Consider the following 18,686-nt stretch of genomic DNA (forward strand, 5'->3'; position numbering starts at 1 on the left):
CATAATTGTAATTTGTGTAATCACTAAAACACCACATTAAATTTAAGTTACAAATATGCATAATTCCAATTATTATGAATATTTATTCAAAGTAGTTTACATAAAGCAAAAAAGAGACTTACTAAAAATTAGGAATAAAGTTGAATAACACATATAAGCCATTAGTAATACAAGTATACATTTTCCACAACTCATAATTTTCCACCTTAAAACAAATTTGAAATCGAGTTTATTTCCTGTTGGTAACTTTTTCGTGGTAAATCATCCGCAGCGTAATGGTGTCCATCCTTCAGCCTAGCTCGTCTACTTTGAGCTTGTCTAGCGGTGGGCCATTAACATTGATGAGCAACAAGTTAGACAATGTTTGAGCGCTTGGTCTATTTCTAATATCAGTCATCTGTAAATTCATAAGGGAAAATCCCCGTTCGCACTCTGTTGTGGAAATTGATTAATACTTCTACCCGATTTCTCCAACTCCTCGTCGACAATCTGCTTGTTAGACTTAAGTCTGATAACGATTTTTCTTGGTCAGTTTTGAAATACTCAGCAAGAAGTATCATCTCTCTATCACCATACAACATCTTTTCCATATCGACCATGTCAGTTGGCAATGTCGACTCATGGAGAACAGAAACTACATCTACTATGCTGGGAATCTTGTGAATAAATTATGAATTAAAGCCTGATAAACTGATGATTTTTTATTTGTTTATAAATTTAATTTTTGTAATTACACATGAAGGTTTGATGCCATTACCAAGTTCCCTCCCCTATCTAGAAAGCGAAAGGGAACGAGGTTCCTGGAAAGTGTTCAGAGGTGAATGGGAATTTCCCTCCTTCCCCTTCAATTACCACACTGCTGTTTGCCATGTGCCAAATTACGATGAATTTCAATTAAATTATCATAGTACTCGTATAATTATTTCCTTGTTGAATTATCGATACTTTTCAGTGGAAAAAGGGATGAAATTTGAAAGTTCCAAATCAAGGTAAGTAGACCAACGTAAAGGGAAAAAAGTGTAAAATTTTCCATATACTTATGCGTACAATCCAAACTTCAAATTTCCGTGTAATTAAGCTTACAGTACAAATTTTATGCCTGTTTTTCTCACAACTTTATGGGTTGATTACTCTGTGCTGTAAGCGCTCCATATAATAAATATAAGCTTCAGCAATTATTATAGTAGAAAGCAATGGGTACCGGTATATGAAGCCAAGCACTGTATTTTTTGTTTCTGATTTTTTTTCTTAAATAACATCGATCGTTTTCGATCATTTTTACAAACCAACTCACTACCAATTTTCCATATATAAAAAGTGCCCCCACCCCCCCATAAAGGAGAATTTAAAAAAATGGTAGGATATATTCTGTTTATTTTCAATAAAGAGTTAATACACTGAATTTCAGCTCCGTAAGTTTGACGGCTTGGGAGATATTCATCTTTTTTTCGCAAAAATTCGGATCCTCACAACCTCCTTTGGATATTATGCATTATAATGAAAACAATATAACATCCCAGTTTTGATTAAAGCCTAGCTATATACCAAAAGTAATTTCATTTGACTTTTCAATTTGACCGTGATGATCAGGCGCACACAGTTACATTCAATTTTTTCAACAATTTATATATTACAGTGATTCAAAAATGTATTTTTTTTCAGTAGTTAGCTCCTCTAAAAACTCACAGGTCTCGAAAGCCAAGTAGTAGTATAAGTTTTATTGCTATTATTACAATTAAAAATAGCAATAGCCAAAAGTGTCCGAAGTTCTTTTTTCACTTGGTTAGATATACTGTTATCATATCGCTTTCATGATAACAGGCCTACATATCTTAAGGAGGGGAGTGGGGGGTCCGAATTTTTGCGAAAAATGAGTATCCAAGTGCCTTTCAACTTAGGGAGCTGAAATTCAGTATGTTAACTCTTTACTAAAAATAAAGAGAACGTGTCCGAGCGTTTTTTTTTTTTTTAATTCTCTTTCAATGGTGCGTGGGGGGGGGGGCACTTTCTATATATATGGGAAATTGGTAGTGTGTTGATACAGAAAAATAATCGAAAACAATCTATATTAGTTGAAAAATAAATTGAGAAACAAAAACTATAGTGCTTTGCATTTTATATCCATTACTTTCTATTATAATAATTGCTGAAACTTGCGTTTATCGTATGCAACGTTCAGAGCGCTGACCCACATACAGGGCGGTGATTAAGGAGGGCAAAAGGGGGCAAATATATATGTAGTTTCATATGGAAATGCAAAGTTTTTGTATGTATCACTGCTTCATAGAAAAAAATGGTGCCATATAATATATGCCGTTGCGTGAGTACGTATTGGTTATTTATCTTCCTGTGGAGTTAAAAAAGCTACAGGAATTGCGTTTTAGTTGCTAGTACTTTTTAAGTACTTTTTAAAAGTACATTTTTAGTACTTTTCATAACGAAAATTTAATGCTAAAGACTTTTCGGAAATCTATGTCAAGGTTTCCAAAATAGGTCGAGAATGTGATTATCTAATAGTGTAATATACGAGTGGAGTGTTGTGTTTAGGGGTGTACGAGTATATATATATATATATATAATTAAATTTAGTGAATTCAACATAATTCTAGGTTTTAGGAGTATTTTGTACAACTTTAGCGTGGAAAAGTGAAAACTGCACCTAATGGCAACGAACATGTTTCGGGAAGCTGCGAAAGTATTTCTTTAAATGTCGTAGCATATGCTTATAGTATTTACTGTCTTATTTTCTGAGAGTAAAAACATACATTTAATAGCACTGTGGAATTAGAAATATAAGTTGTTCATTAATTCTTAGTTTCAATGCAACTTTTGCAGAACAAGCCTCATTATTCATTGGTATGATTAATATTATGCTTTCTATGTATTTGTTTTGCAAATTTGTTATTAAATAATCTGATCACAATTTTCCAGACAGGATTTTAAGATATTCATGAGCAAAGAATCAAATCTCTTCTTAGATCTTCGTTGTTTAAGATTTACAAAGAGGTAGTACCTACTTGCGTTGCTCTTGTCAATTTACTTAATAAAATATGAAATACGATATACGGTATTTTAACTGAAAAGATAGTATCCTATTAGTTATACAACATTTCATTAAACAAAGTATTAGAAACAACCAGAAAAACTAACATTGATATGCAAATATGAGATCATGTTTCCCTCTCCCCCACTTTTAACGTCCAATCGCCGCCACTGCCCACATACTCCTAGTAGTGACACACACTATTGACTGACCCACATACTCTTAACAATGACGCATATACTCCTAACCGGGAAACAGGTAATCCTAAGACACATACACATAAAGTTATATAAACTCCTAACAGTGATGAATTTAATTTTAACAATGATACATATGTATCTTGTACTACTTGAAATAAGTAGTAACACTAAACTATGTAAAGCCTGTGACAAACATCTTGGCATTTCAGCTAAACAAATAAAACGCAAGCTCTGATGCGACGTTGCCGAGTGCTAAGAGGTGTAGCTATGGCTAAGCAGACGAACTACAGCGCGATCAGGTGGCAGAGGATAGACGTAGATCTGTACGAAATAAACGTGGCAATACCGCTGGCCTCTCATTTGCTAGCAGCATTTAAAGGAAACTTGGAGCACCGCCTTCAAATGCCAAGATGTTTGTCACGCCGTTTAGTAATGTATCCTCTTTTTCCCCTCCTTTTTAAAGTGTTGACTTTTTGACCTGAAGATCAATGGACTTGTCCTAATGCTAATCTATATTTTTTTCTTCCAATAGATAACAGAAGAAGTAGAGAGACGCAGCAATCCCAGCCCCGGCTCAAGCCCGAATCCCAGCCAGAGAAGTAATTCTATTGTGAAACAAGAAATGATGTCATTAAGATGGGACAAGAAACGCACTGTTATATTCTACGTTCTCTTAATGCTGTTCATTATGTGGGCCTGCATCTACTTTCCTCTGACAATCAAGTGAATGACCAGTAATTAAGTACAAGTGAACTCTATTGAATGTGCCACCTATCAACAAATAATGTATAGTACCCCTATGACAGCCATGTGTATATGTATATACGTTATGTACTGTTTTTTTTTCTTAATATTGTGAATTACTAATAAAAGGCTTTTTTAATAAAAAATGTAGTAGTTGCACTTCCCATACAAAAGAATATAAACCTAATGTTCTTCCAATATGTTCCATGATTTCTTTTTAATATGTCTGCATTTGTTTTACGCCATCTTTAAGGTAGGTATTCCGTTAAAACATTAATAATATATTCTCTGAACTCGCTCTGAAAAGGGGTAGGGGAAAGTGCGGCACAATGAAGCTCCTCCCAAAAACTTATCTTTCACAATACCTGGTTTATTTCTTACGATATGTTCATACAGCGCTGTAGTCGAGGGTACATGCCGGTACAAGGCGTATACCCTCTGCTTAATCGTAGTCATTAGAGTGTACCTTCTGCTTCCAACCATATAGTATTTTCTACTTTCGTTTCATTTATATTTATTTATTTATTTAATCGGACCATGACTCCAATGATAAAGTGATTATATCACATTTTTTCCTATACTTAGTTTGTGTTCAAATATGAGTCGGGGGGGGGGAGTTCTTTCTAACTATCCTGTAATCACACACAAGAAAGAAACTATTTTTATTTTTACTGTTGTTACTAGTTACTATTATTTGGGTGTTATTATACAGGAAGAAACAAACCAAAACAAAATTGTTAGTTTTAGGATGAGAGGATAGATCGATCCAAAAATGCCTCGTTTTTGTTCTGAGAGGATACCTAAGTGTTTTGAAGGTCGATGGTTTTGATATTTTAATTCCTTAAAACTTTGTTCTCTACTAAAAAGAAACAAAATTTGCTTGATATTTTTAAACTATGATATGAATATTCTCAATATCATGTCAATCTTAATACGTAACTTTGAGCAATACAGAAGTTATTAATGGAAGAGAAAAGTCACGTCTTAATGATTTTATAGAGTTAAATTTGGGCATAATGTTCTTAAGCGGGCAGACTACTAAATGTTTTTCAAAAGCTAACAATTTTTCTTTTGCCTGTTTTTCGTAAATGAAAAGAGATAATGAAATGTAACTTACCACAATAATAGATAATGTTATTCTACCCCCGAAAATACGAATCGGAAGAATAATCAGTGTTGCAATCCATAGAAATTACAGTGTGACCAAAATTTGAATTACCCAAAAATCTAGGTTAAGGCAGCGACTAGAAAAATGAACTCAACGGTAATTGATGACTTATCATGTTATCTTGGTTTCTTTTTAACTACTTTTTAAATAATATTTGTATTCATTTTCTAATATCTTATTTATTTTGTAAAAACTTATGTAAGTTATTAGAAAATAAATACAAATATTATTTAAAAAGTAGTTAACAAGAAACCAAGACAACATGATAAGTCATCAATTATCGTTGAGTTCATTTTTCTACTCGCTGCCTTAACCTAGATTTTTGGGTAATTCAAATTTTGGTCACACTGTAATTTCTATGGATGGCAACACTGATTATTCTTCCGATTCGTATTTTCGGGTGTAGAATAACATTATCTCTATTATTGTGGTAAGTTATATTTCATGATCTCTTTTCATTCACGAAAAACAGGCAAAAGAAAAATTGTTAGCTTTTGAAAAATATTTAGTAGTCTGCCCCCTTAATTCTGACATATTGGGAGCGATTTTTTTTTTTTTTTTTCTTATCGGAACCGGTTTTGTTGCATACCTACCCCCATTTATGCTATTAATGACGTGATTTAAGTAAGGAGTGTCATCAAGAAAATAGCATAAAATGCTTTTAGACTCCAAAACAATAATTTATCCTTTATATTTTAATTGAATTAATACATGCGTTTTACATAGTTCATTAAAAATGCCTGTGTCCTTTATATATTAATTGAATTAATACATGCGTTTTACATTGTTCATTAAAAAATGTCTTCTTTGTCTTATGACAATTATAGATTATCACAAAACAGCGTATACCCTCTGAAAATTTTAGGACTACAGCACTGTGTTCATACCAAAAGAATGATTTGGAAGAGGAATCTGTATGTATGCTGTGCAGATTATCGTTGATAAAGGGTGTCCCATAAACAACGCAATTTTTCAAATCCACGCCATTTCTGTTCTAGTAAGTTGGCAGCACTGAACGTTACACGATATTTATCGGTTATCTTTGTGATTAGTAATCACGGAGCGCCGAATAGCGCATGATCATCACCTGGTTTCTGTACGAGTAGGAATGCTTCACGACGGAACAGCATGTTGTCATAGTGAAAATGTGAACCGTTTTATTCCTACCCGAACAGAAACCAGGTGATGATCATGTGCTATTCGGCGCTCCGTGATTACTAATCACAAAGACAACCGATAAATATCGTGTAACGTTCAGTGCTGCCAACTTACTAGAACAGAAATGGCGGACACTTCAAAAGTTGCATTATTTATGGAACACCCTATACAACTTAAAATACAAAATTAAAATAAAGGATTTTGAAAAGATTTGGTATTGTTTCGTTGTACCCCAACAGCGAAGTACAATGTTAATAGTTAGGCTTTTTGCAGAAACTTCTAATTTAACATTGGAATGAAGATGAAGAAATACAAATATTAATATGTATGAGTATTATATTTTAAAAAATTGACTTGCATTTTTTTTTAAAGCAGTAAATATTGATGTATTTGGTCTAGGAATTAATTCGTGCGGTTGGTACGCACACATTGAAGCTGTAGTACAAACACAAAATACATAAATACCTTAAGAAAAATATTGTCCATCGCTAGCCACCACTTTCGCCCATCTGTCAGGCAATGTACGGATTCCGTGGCGAAAGAAGTCCTCATCCTTGGAAGCGATCCAGTCAGAGACCCATGTTTCGATATCTTCTGAAGAAGTAAACCGCTGTCCAATCAAATCGTTGTCCATGCAATCGAACAAGTAGTAGTCCGAAGGAGCAACGTCTGGTGAATACGGCGGGTGGGGTAAAACTTCCCATCCGACATTTTCTAAATAGGTTTTGACCGGTTTTGCGACATGTGGGCGAGCGTTATCATGTTGAACAATAAGTTTATCATGTCTGTTCTCCCATTCTGGTCGTGTTCTAGCCAGAGCTTGCTTCAAACGCATTAATTGTCGTCGATAACGTTCTCCATTCATAGTTTCACCCGGTTGCAGCAGCTCATAGTACACCACACCTTTCATATTCCACCATATGCACAGCATAACCTTTGCACAGTGAATATCTCGTTTTGGTTGTGATGGACCTGGTTCACCTGGTTTCACCCAGGCCTTTTTTCGTTTAGGGTTCTCGTAATGGATCCACTTCTCATCACCCGTAATAATTCGATGCAGAAACCCCTTTCTGCTCTGTCGTTGAAGCAGCAATTCGCAAACGGTTTTTCGTCTTTCAACGTCTCTGTCTTTCAATTCATGTGGAACCCAATGTGACATCTTTTGAATCATTCCCATGACTTTCAAGCGTTTGGAGACTGTTGTTTGATCAACGCCTAATGCTGCTGTAAGTTGTTCCTGCGTTTGACACGAATCCTGCTCGAGCAATGCTGTCAATTCTTCGTCTTGAAATTTTTTTGGCTGTCCAGCTCGCTCTTGGTCTGCCAAGCCGAAATCACCACTTCTAAACCGTGCAAACCACTTCTGACACGTTCGCTCAGCTAGAGCATAGTCACCATACACTTCCACCAAAATACGATGACTTTCAGTCGCACTTTTCTGCATGTTAAAGTAATGCAGCAGGACACCCCGCAAAAACACTTTATCAGGCACAAATTGCGCCATGTTCACTTAACTACAAACTGGTGTTGTTGACGCTTTAATCCACTGCCCTATACTACGAACGATACGCGATGACAGGGGTTTGCAACACATGTGTGGATACACGGAACTGTGGGACGCTCCGTTCGTTGCGCCATCTCTTGTCCACCCGCACGAATTAATTCCTAGACCAAATATATTTTGACAACATTCCATGAAGTACGTTTGGGAAGAGTCATTTTGATTTGATTGAGATTAGTAGATGCATGCACAATATCCAACTCCAAAGCAAAGTGTTTCATTTTGTATCTCTAACCAGGAATAATGTTTGAATTAACGAATTATGCTAAATAATACAAAATTACACTTTAAGTAACTCAAAGTGTCAACTTCAAAACCTGCTCAAAGTTGTACTTTTCATAAAACAACACATTAATCGTATGCAACACAGAAACCATAGTCGGTGTCCATTTGCAAAGAGTATGTGATATCACAAGTAGTGTGATTCACTACTGATGTAGTATTGTTACCATCAGAGTTTTGAAACGTTTGCTTCCTGATGGATATTGAGTTTGTTTCATTGTGCCCCTTCCTTCACTTTGCCTCAGTTTCCTCTACATATGAATACCAAAAATACTTATTACATAGGAGCATAAATTAACATACGTGCATACCTGTATTCATTACGATAGGAGAGAAACTTAAATACATACCATTATGTATACTTAACTGTGTTTAGCAATTGCTTCATCTTTGATCTCTTATCCTATTGATTTATATGGGAAACTATTTTTAGTTTCCTTTAAAATAAACTGGGACTTTTCTGATTTCTCTAAATCGATTTAAATATCCCTTGCTTTTTCAAAATGAATTTGCGTTATACAGCGTGTCCATTAAAATACTATCATACTTTTAAAGTTGTATTACGTCGCTTTGGATAATTGTATTTAAATAAATTTGGTCACATTTGAAAGAAAATCTCAAATATTTTTTTACCATACCTCATAGACATTGAATTTGGGCCCCACGAGTGGCGATACAGATATCAAGACGATATTCCCATTCACGCCATACACGCTCTAACATATTTGATGATGTAGACTGAATGGCAGCCCTAATACGAACTTGCATTTCTTGCAGGTTTTGAGGCAATGGGGTTACATACACACAATCTTTTAGTTAACCCCATAAAAAGAAGTCACAGATGGCAAGTCAGGCGACCTCCCACTGACATTATCATCATTTCCGACACGTCCAATCCATCTTCCTAGAAGCCGCTCATTCATATGTTCCCGAACATGTAAATGCCAATGAGGAGATGCTCCATCTTGTTGGAAAATAAAGTCATTGTTTTCTTCTTCTTCCAATTGTGGAAATAACCAATTAGTGAGCATGAGAACACAAGTGTGCTCACCATTTAGTGAACACAAAGCAAACATGAGTGAATTTACTTTTTCTGTGTTTGATTCCGTCCATTGTTCAATTGTTCACATTGTTGTCCATTGTTGACATACACAAAAACATTTGAGTTTTTCTTTCAAATGGAACCAATTTAATTACGATATATATATTGTATTATCACCAAGTTTAGGCACTTGTGCAAAATTTCAGAGCTCTATTTAGTATGGAACTCAGTGGGACTTACTTCGCAAGACTGCTCAGGCTTATGCAGAGTCGTTCTGACGCGTGATTAGTCCCATACTAAAGAGTTCTACTTTACATGTTTCCTGCAATAGTCAGGTCTTTAGTATGACGTTAATTATACGTCAAAACGACTCTGCATAAGGCGGCTCGACTCTAACAGATAAACAGAAAAATAGGCTAAGGACAGTATTATAAAAAGAAAGAAAAAAAACTGTAATGAACAACGTTAAGAACTGGAAAAGAATATGCTGCTATTGTGTCGGATAGTTAACATCCACATCTCTTATACATAGTTTCGAGTTCAATTCTCAGTAGAGCACTATGTTTTTGTGCGTTGCGCTAACATCATTCGGCAATTGAACAAAAACTACCTGCATTAAGAGGCAATATTCTCTGATCTATAAAAGTACACATACAGACACTGGTAGCCGATGCACTAATTATTTTTAGTTGAATGCAAGACATTTATCAATCCATAATCCTCCGCAGGTTGTAGAATCAAGGGGCCTTATGCAGAGTCGTTCTGACGAGTGATTAGTGCAATACTAAAGAGATTGACTAACATGTTTCCTCCCTGCAGTAGTCAGGCCTTTAGTATGACGCTTATCATACGTTAAAACGACTCTGCATAATGCGGATTAAGTTTAGTTTTACTTTAGTCAATGTTTACATATTGCCAAATGAACTCATACGTGCTATGAATATCTTTTTTAATAGCGAAGAAATTTAATAGGAGTTCTAAGATATGAGAAAAGATCTTGAATTAACCATATATGTGGCTCAGCTTTAATAAGTATTAAAATAATATAAATACCTGGAAACAGTGCAAGTTTACCAGTTTAATATTATATTGAACACTTTTTACCCTCCGAACAGCTCTGATGCAATACGGAATGGAGTCATGGAAGTCGTGAATGTTACTAAGTGAAATACTACATTATACTCCCGTGCAGTTCCGTGAGACAGGATGGAGGTGGATGTTGACGCCGGATTCGTGTCTCCAAATTGTTCAAAATGTTTAGGTTCGGAGAGTCTGCAGGCCAGAGGGGGTACTCAACTTCATGTCAATGTTCCTCAAACCACTGCTCAAACTGTGTGAATGCGGGCATTAGCCCCATTCATCCTGGAATAAGATGTCATTGCCTGGAGCATGGCGTGCATATGGTTCCCTAAAATGGCGCAAAATTACGAGTGGTGACGCAACCAGTAAACATCGCCATATGACCCACTGAAAATCATATTATTGCGGCCCACAGCATCACAGAGCTGCCGCAATGTTTCAAAGTTAGGCGGAGACATTGCGGATTAGACTATTCTTTCGGCGTCCGTCACACACACACACACACGGACCCATGATTTGCAATAAGGAGAATGATCACTCATTCAACCATATTACACGTTTCCAACAATCAGCGGTCCATGTTGCATGTTCGCGGCACCATTAACGTCATGCTAAAGTGTCATCGTCCTTTATCAACGGTTTCCTCGTATGTTTGTATGTTCATATGTAAGTTGTGGCGGACTATTATTATTGACGACACAGGGTATGGGAGGTGCTTTTTGAGTTCCTCTGTCACTCCCATTACAGCTGTAGAACGATTCTGAGCAACAATCTGGTTTAATGCTTGGCCGAACCTGACACTAAATGTTTTCTTCCGATTGCTCTTCCTCTTCGCCAAGTGGTTCTGCCGTGAGTTTTGTAGGACATCATCATGTTGAACACTTTCCTTCGCGACATACCAAACATACTTGGCCTTATTCCTCATGCTTACATCACATAATCGAGCGCAAACAATTTGCCTTTGAAAAACAGAGAAGTCACTCATTATGTTCTTCGCCTGATACGTTGTTCTATTCCTCATGCGGTACGGAGTTTGTCGCAAGACAGTAGCAGAAACAGTCCGCTACGGTCACCACTGATAATTGCAAACCAAGGCACTTGGACATTTTCCCAATTTTAGTTCTTTCAATTATTTTGATGACTATCTGTATATTAATCGATAGATTTCATCGAACGGAAGAAAGTGATATGTGAGTCTAAATTCTCGTCGTAGTTTTCCAAAAAATCGAGGAAAAAATTGTAAACATTAAAATTGATGACATGCGATAACTACGTCGGCTATTAAGATGAAGCTTATCCTGAAGCATGTTTTCATCAGACTTTACATTATGGCACTAGTAAAACGACAATATACACAAAATGGTTAATGGAATACAGCCCAAAATTATTATTAAGTGATACACTTTAATTTCTGTTTACCTATAACATTGTCCGAATATAAGGCACAACATCAATCCACAGATTACGAGAACAAAGTTAGGTGCTTAAGAGGCTTCATCCCGGCGAAATTAAAATACCGCTAATTTTACAGTGATTATGTGATATCTTCAAATAGATAAAAGATAATCGAAATGTGGAACAAGAGCGCCCTAGATAATAACATTTTACATGAGAAACCGTTATCACGACTCACTTATCTGCTTTTGGTTTCGAGCCATTTTGAATTTCGGCATTTATTTTCGCGTTTCTAAACAGCTGAAAACGGAAAGCCACTAGGTGACTTGTGATAACGCTACCTCACGCAAAATAATATTGTCTAGGGCGCTCTTGTTCCATATTTCAATTATCTTTTTATCTATTTGAAGATATCACATAATTACTGTAAAATTAGCGGTATGTTAATTTCGCCAGGATGAAGACTCTTAAGGGTGAGTTCTCATATGTAGTTTAAAAAAGAAAAGAAAAGAAACTAATTCTTACGGTGCTAAAATAAAATATATATCATTCGTTTGCCAATAATAACTGATAGTTTTTATTTTGTTGCACCAATTTGTGGCTTCTCAACATGCAACTTCTCCATATGGGGTACTGTCAAAGATGAGTGTTTTCCGAGCAATCGCCGGATTTGGACCACTTGAAACAGCTATTCGAACAATCATTCGATAGATTAGATGCCAATCCTCGGTTGTACAATACTATTTGCAAATCAGACCTTATGCACAAAACTGTGGTGAGAGACAGTTTGAATAGTATTTGTAAGCAGAACAAAAGATTGTCAAGTCACTTAGCTTCTTTTATTTTATTTCTTCACATATTGGGAAAAGCGACTTTGAGTATAGACAGGGTGTTTCAAAACAACACTGACAACGTTTGAGAGGTGATTCCTGACACCCAGATAAGACGAAAAGTATAGACCAACCTGGGTGCACAAATGCTTCCTTTCGGAGTTATAGGTTGCATGAAAAACTGAATTTTAAATGTCTATAGCTCCAAAACTATGGGACCTACTGTAGTCAGGTCAAGACCTCACTTAGGAACTAATACGTGCGCTATCAAAAAATACATGTTTCAGAATTCTAAGGTACTCACGCAACAAATTTTATAGAGGCAGTTTGGCTAGGTTCATATAATTTGAAGTATTCACCAACTACCTTTATAAAAATTGTTGCGGAAGTACCGCAGGATTGTGAAACATGGAAATTTGTATAGAACACATATTAGTTCCTAAGTGAAGCCTTGACCCGACTACGGTAGGTCCCATAGCATTGGAGCTATGGATTTAAAGTTCACTTTTTCATGTTTTCTACAGCCTATAACTCTGAAAGAAAGCATTTGTGCACCAAGGTTGGTCTATATTTTTCGTCCTATCTTGGTGTCAGGAACCACCTCCCAAACGTTGTCGGTGTTGTTTTGAAATACACTGTATATATATTTCCCAAACTGAAAAGTTATGTTGTCTGTTTGTGATCACATTACGGAAAAACCGCTCTCGGAACAGTTCGAAATGATAGTATCTGCCACAAACTGTTTTCATAATGTCATTTTGATTCCTGGACGTATCCTAAGGGGAGTGGGGAATCAAAATTTCAGCAGAAAATAAAGTATCTCACGAACTCCTTAAATTAGGACGATGAAACTAGGTAAATAAATTCCTCATTAAAAAGAAAGAAAGTAGATGTGTCCCAGCGTTTCCAAATTCCTGTTTTAATGGCGAAGGGGACAAATTTCTATAATTGTTTTCGCTACTTTGTAATCTATGTTGTATGTTGTTTGTGATCGCATCACGGGAAAACGCCTGATCCGTTTGAAATGAATTTTGGAGCCTACTACCTATCTCAAGCTGGGTTTTAATCGTGTTATGTTGATTAAAGGCGTATTCTAACGGGCAGGAGGTTCAAAATGTTTGCCATGGATATTTATCATTACACTTTCACTGAAATAGCGTATCCTAACCGGAAAGTATCCTTTCACAAAACTATTCTTCCCGTGCGAAAAACGGGCGTATCAGATAGTTTATATTAATAGATAAAAACCATATCTCCTATTTTAGGCGAAATGCGAATTATTATTTGAGCTCACTTTCTTTCCGCCTAACGATCTTATTAAGAAGAAAAGACCACCTATATAGTAGATCTGAGAATCTGACAATGCTTCCATATATATATACTTATACGGGGTCGCGGTAGCTCGGTGGTAGAGCGCTCACTTCTGGTGCATGGAGTTCTTGATTTGATTCCAGCTCGCGCCAAGTGATCTTTGTAGTGGACAAACACCGCGTGCGAGTTTTCTCTGAATTCTCCCGTTTCCTCCCACTTTCTTCATTCTATCATTTCATTCATTTTGCATCATCACCTTCTCCTTTAGCCTAGCCGGCATAATCGTGTGGGACGTAGACGTAAAACTTAAAGATTTGATTTCATTATTTCTTACTTATACATAAATAAGTGGTATATATAGAGAGAAGGGCTTGCTGGCAAAAATAAACATGCCAATTACGATGAATCATTTCATATACCCATACGCTTATATCAAATAGTTATAACATAAATTATTTAAGAGAAACAAGAAAGCACACACATACAAAAGAAATCACTATAAACATTAATTACTTGCCAGAATGAACAACCAAGTCGTTTCTCACAATGAGTATGTTAACAGCATGACTGTATGTTAAACACACTGTGCCTCAGCAACAGACAGACATTTGTCTAGAACACACTGCGACATCTCAAAGAAAAGGTTTACCATTTTGTTTAAAAATATACACTTTCTACGTACTAAATACCTCTTAATCAGACATGTGCACATAGTATGATATAGCATCGAATATAATAAGTCTGAAGAAAAAACGAAACAAGGACGTAATTAAGTCTAATGATTCCTGGAACACCCATGTATGATGCAATCTGCCACGCATCCAGAAAAAACAAACACACGTAATTAGCAAATAACTGTAATACAAAATGCTATGTTACAATTTGGAAAACAGCGTCATAGAACGGAATAAGAACTATGAAATAAAGAATGACAAGAGTTTTGAACATTATATTTAGTTGAGAAATATCATGACCCTGTTAAAGCGTAATGACCATGTTAACATGATATACTTCTGAGCTGAACATAACAGGGAATGGAGCTGAAGTTTGAAATTTCAGTGTTTGAAACACTGTAAGGTCTTCTATATACATACGCTAGTAGTAGAGACAACTTGCAAACCGCTTGCTGTAAGCTTGAATTGCAAATCGGTCAAGCTTGCATCTAGCTTGATTGGAAAACGTGTAAGCATGCTACAACGAAGGCACATGTGGGCAACCTTTCATTCAGTGTTTCATTCAAGCTTGACGCAAGCGTTTTACAAGTCAAGTCAATTGCCAATGCACGACCAGTGATGCTATGACGTTCTGCGAAGGATCTAAAGCATTGCTTGCAAATACAACAAAAGGCAGATTGTATAAAAGCACGCGTTGAAAGTTCAAACGTAGAAAGCCAAAGCCAAGCACGCGCCAACTGACCGAAAGTTTTCTTGTTACTAGGGTATTTGCTCATTGATAAGATCGTTCGGCTGAATAATAATTAAGTAAAATGCGAATGCTAAAAAGACATTTGAATTTTGTCTATAAATAACACTTAATAAAATGTTAAGGGATATGCGAAGTGGGAAGAGACCATCTTTGTTTTATTTAAAATGGCGGACAATAAAACAAATCGAGGGAAATTACATTTTCGGTAATGGATTCGTTACTTAGCACCTCTGGTCCTTGTTCTTCTATAGATACTGTTAATGAAGTAGCGATACCCTTCTTGTGGAAAAAAAAAAAGAAAGTAAATACCAGAAATAGAACATGAAGAACCCTTTCAGAATTCTATTTTGGACACCTGGAAATACTGCGATGCTTAACTTACCCCGTAAGTAACCTAATATAAAATATATTCGTTAGAAAAATATTTTGATAGTTGTGTTACAATTATTTTCGTACGTATATCATTTGGGTAAATTGACATTAAGAATCCACATTTGATTGTATAACTACATGTAATACACACAGGACTTCGTAAACCTAATCAAAAAAGAAGTTAGCCCACACAATTCTTTATTTATTATTAGACGCACTAAAGTAAATCAAGCAGATATAGAGAAAAGTGGGTGAATACCGCGCACTTAAGGTTTAATCGCGAATTACGCAGACATTTTGAGATGAAAATGGCTAAGAACTCAGGAACATATAATCACATCCTTTAACTTTAAACGTGTATATGAGCTATTACTGCATTACATCATGAATAAACAAGCGAAAAAGTGAGTGAGGCAAATGCGCGGTATTTACCACCCCGTATGGTAATAGCGCGCAGATAATTTTCTACTATTAAATAATGCAATGTAACATAGAAACCAAACATGCGTTTATGTATTTAATAATCTACTCCGTACCACAAACTTGAAATACTGGAAACAGAGACAATAAACTTGAAATACCATTCTTGAAATGAAATACTTGAAGTAAAACTTGAAATAGGGTCTACTGCAAACATTAACAAACTATCGTCCAGTCTACTTGCACAATGTTTCTTCTGCCCAGCTTTTGCGTTTAGTTTTCTTTAAGTACTATCTTGGCATCTGCGAAAATAAGAGGGGAAGAAAATTTTGAATATATTTTGTCCCCTAAAAAACAATGAGGGGGAAAACCACGCACTAATGAAATACATTGCGCGCCATTACCCCATATGCACCTTCACACACACACACACAAAAATTGAAAATAGAATATGCTAATATTGTCGTGTAGTTGTTTTATTTTTTAAAGGAACATAGTATCTTACGTTATGTTAGCAACATAATTTCTTTCTTCTTCAAAACACATCCAACACACGTTTTAATGTCTCTACTCAATTATAAGCACCTTACCACTTTGTCTTTCAACATGTACTGCGCAGTTATTATAGTGCGCACAGTCAACTGTTATATGTTGTATTGTTTCACTCCATGTTCGCTACCTGTCACTTGCGATTACAAATATCATGCTCTGCGATATCATAGAGAAACTTTGATGCGCGGTATTACCCTCCTGCGCGGTATTTACCCACTTTCCTCTACAAATATTTCAATATAATATTCCATAGCTCTAATCTCAACTAGGTTCGCGATCCACAAGTAGTACAATTCAGACACACAAAGATCACAAAATACATTACATCTGTTTATTCCCAAAACATTCCAAAATCATTCATACATCCACACTACACTTAATGTTCCTATGTGCAACAAATGTTGGCCTAGAGCTCCTTCGTGGCTAAGTAGTTAGCGTACGCGCCTTTGGCGTGGGAGACCCGGGTTTAATTACCGGCGGGAGCTCATTTGGTTCGGATTCCACGTTAATCAGTAGGTCCACGTCTCATATAGCCTCGCTGCTGAAAGGGACGCAAAACTAAAATCAACTCAACTCAAATGTTGGCCTATGTTTAGCAGAAGGGGTCCAGCTCTTTTATCTAAATAATGTAAGTATTCATTCAAAGGATCGTATTGTTTTCCGTCCAGCGTTTCAACAGAAGGCAGGTTCGTCATAGGCATTTACTTCCAGGGGGTGCCCACAAGAGGGGGCTATAACGCAAACTGCGTCATTGAAATATTTTGGGGGGGGTACAAATCTATATATGTTCGAGGGGGTGTAAAATTAATCGAGAAGTTTTTTTTTGTGGAAGAACACCTATGGATACACAATTGCGGGGGGGTGCGTCATGGACATAAGGGGGGTGGGCACCACTGTGTATAAAGTATTATTATTATTATTATTATTATTATTATTATTATTATTATTATTATTATTATTATTATTATTATTATTATTATTATTATTATTATTATAGGCGGTTCGTGAATGAAATCACATAGGTAAAAATTAAAGTTCTTCGCTACAAATTAAGAGAATAATTACTTAATGAATTCGTTGTTATTTTAAACAATCAATATATTAGATAATCTTTTCCCTTTAGTTTCAAGTGATACATCTTTAATATTTACAAGTGCGATTTCCCTTACGAGCCGCCTATTATTATTATTATTATTATTATTATTATTATTATTATTATTATTATTATTATTATTATTATTATTATTACACAACACCCTACATTTTCCTCTGTTGCTACAGGAGATGGATGAAGTGTCCATCTAAATTTCCATCCAACCCTATAAATGTATATAATTGTTCGACAAGATAATATTCTATGATCAAGAGTTACATTCTACTATCTTGAATCTGATAACCCAATCTTGCGACAGAATTATATACAACTATTATGGCCTATTCAACGTTCAGCTGATAAATAATATTATAGCTTATTTTAGCAGTGAAAGCGCACATGCTTTCATAAGCATTCTGTGTTGTTTAGTGTGAATCATCTAAAAGTTATCATATATAAGTTTTGATATTTGTAAGGTAAGTGTATTTTTTAATATTAATAACTCGGTAATTCAGAAATAAAGAATTTTTCAAGTTTCGTCTCACAACATACTTAGGACCATAAGAAACTACTAAGTTCTTGTAGAATTTACTGTAAGCAACATAAGATTAGACTTTATGCTGAGTCGTTTTAACATATGATTAGCGTCATACTAAAGTCTGACTACTGCAGGAAACGTGTTAGTCGAATCCTTTAGTATGGCACTAATCACGCGTCAAAACGACTCTGTATAAGGCCGTAAATTTTCAATAATAACAGTCAAGATAAAATATATTTAAACTGACGTATTTTCCGAATATTTTCTGCATTTACATTTTATTTTTCACAAAATGCCTTCTTTATATTTGAAAATACATGCGCTATTAATGGCTTCTTAACGTATTATATTCGAACTATGAAGGAAAATATGTTTATGAATGTCTGGCCACAAAGTTAGATGCTCAGGTCGCCGTAAAGAAAAATATCATGCGATACGGACTGTTGTCCATATCAACATATACATATTTATA

General features: G+C 35.6%; 2 protein-coding genes across 6 annotated transcripts in view; one reads left to right on the forward strand and one right to left on the reverse strand.

Annotated features, from left to right (window-relative positions):
• The window catches only part of LOC145663997 (uncharacterized), an 89,825-nt gene extending 85,790 nt beyond the window's left edge, over positions 1-4,035 (forward strand). For both annotated transcript variants that reach the window (XM_081730281.1, XM_081730282.1), the window contains exon 3: positions 3,776-4,035. The gene's annotated coding sequence lies outside the window, so the exon portion shown is untranslated. The remainder of the gene's footprint in view (positions 1-3,775) is intronic.
• The window catches only part of LOC145663998 (uncharacterized), a 167,782-nt gene that overhangs the window by 98,957 nt on the left and 50,139 nt on the right, over positions 1-18,686 (reverse strand). The gene's annotated exons all lie outside the window — the stretch shown is intronic.

Source organism: Thermobia domestica, chromosome 11 (assembly GCF_964235325.1).
Source record: "Thermobia domestica chromosome 11, izTheDome1.hap1.1, whole genome shotgun sequence".
NCBI lineage: Eukaryota > Metazoa > Arthropoda > Insecta > Zygentoma > Lepismatidae > Thermobia > Thermobia domestica.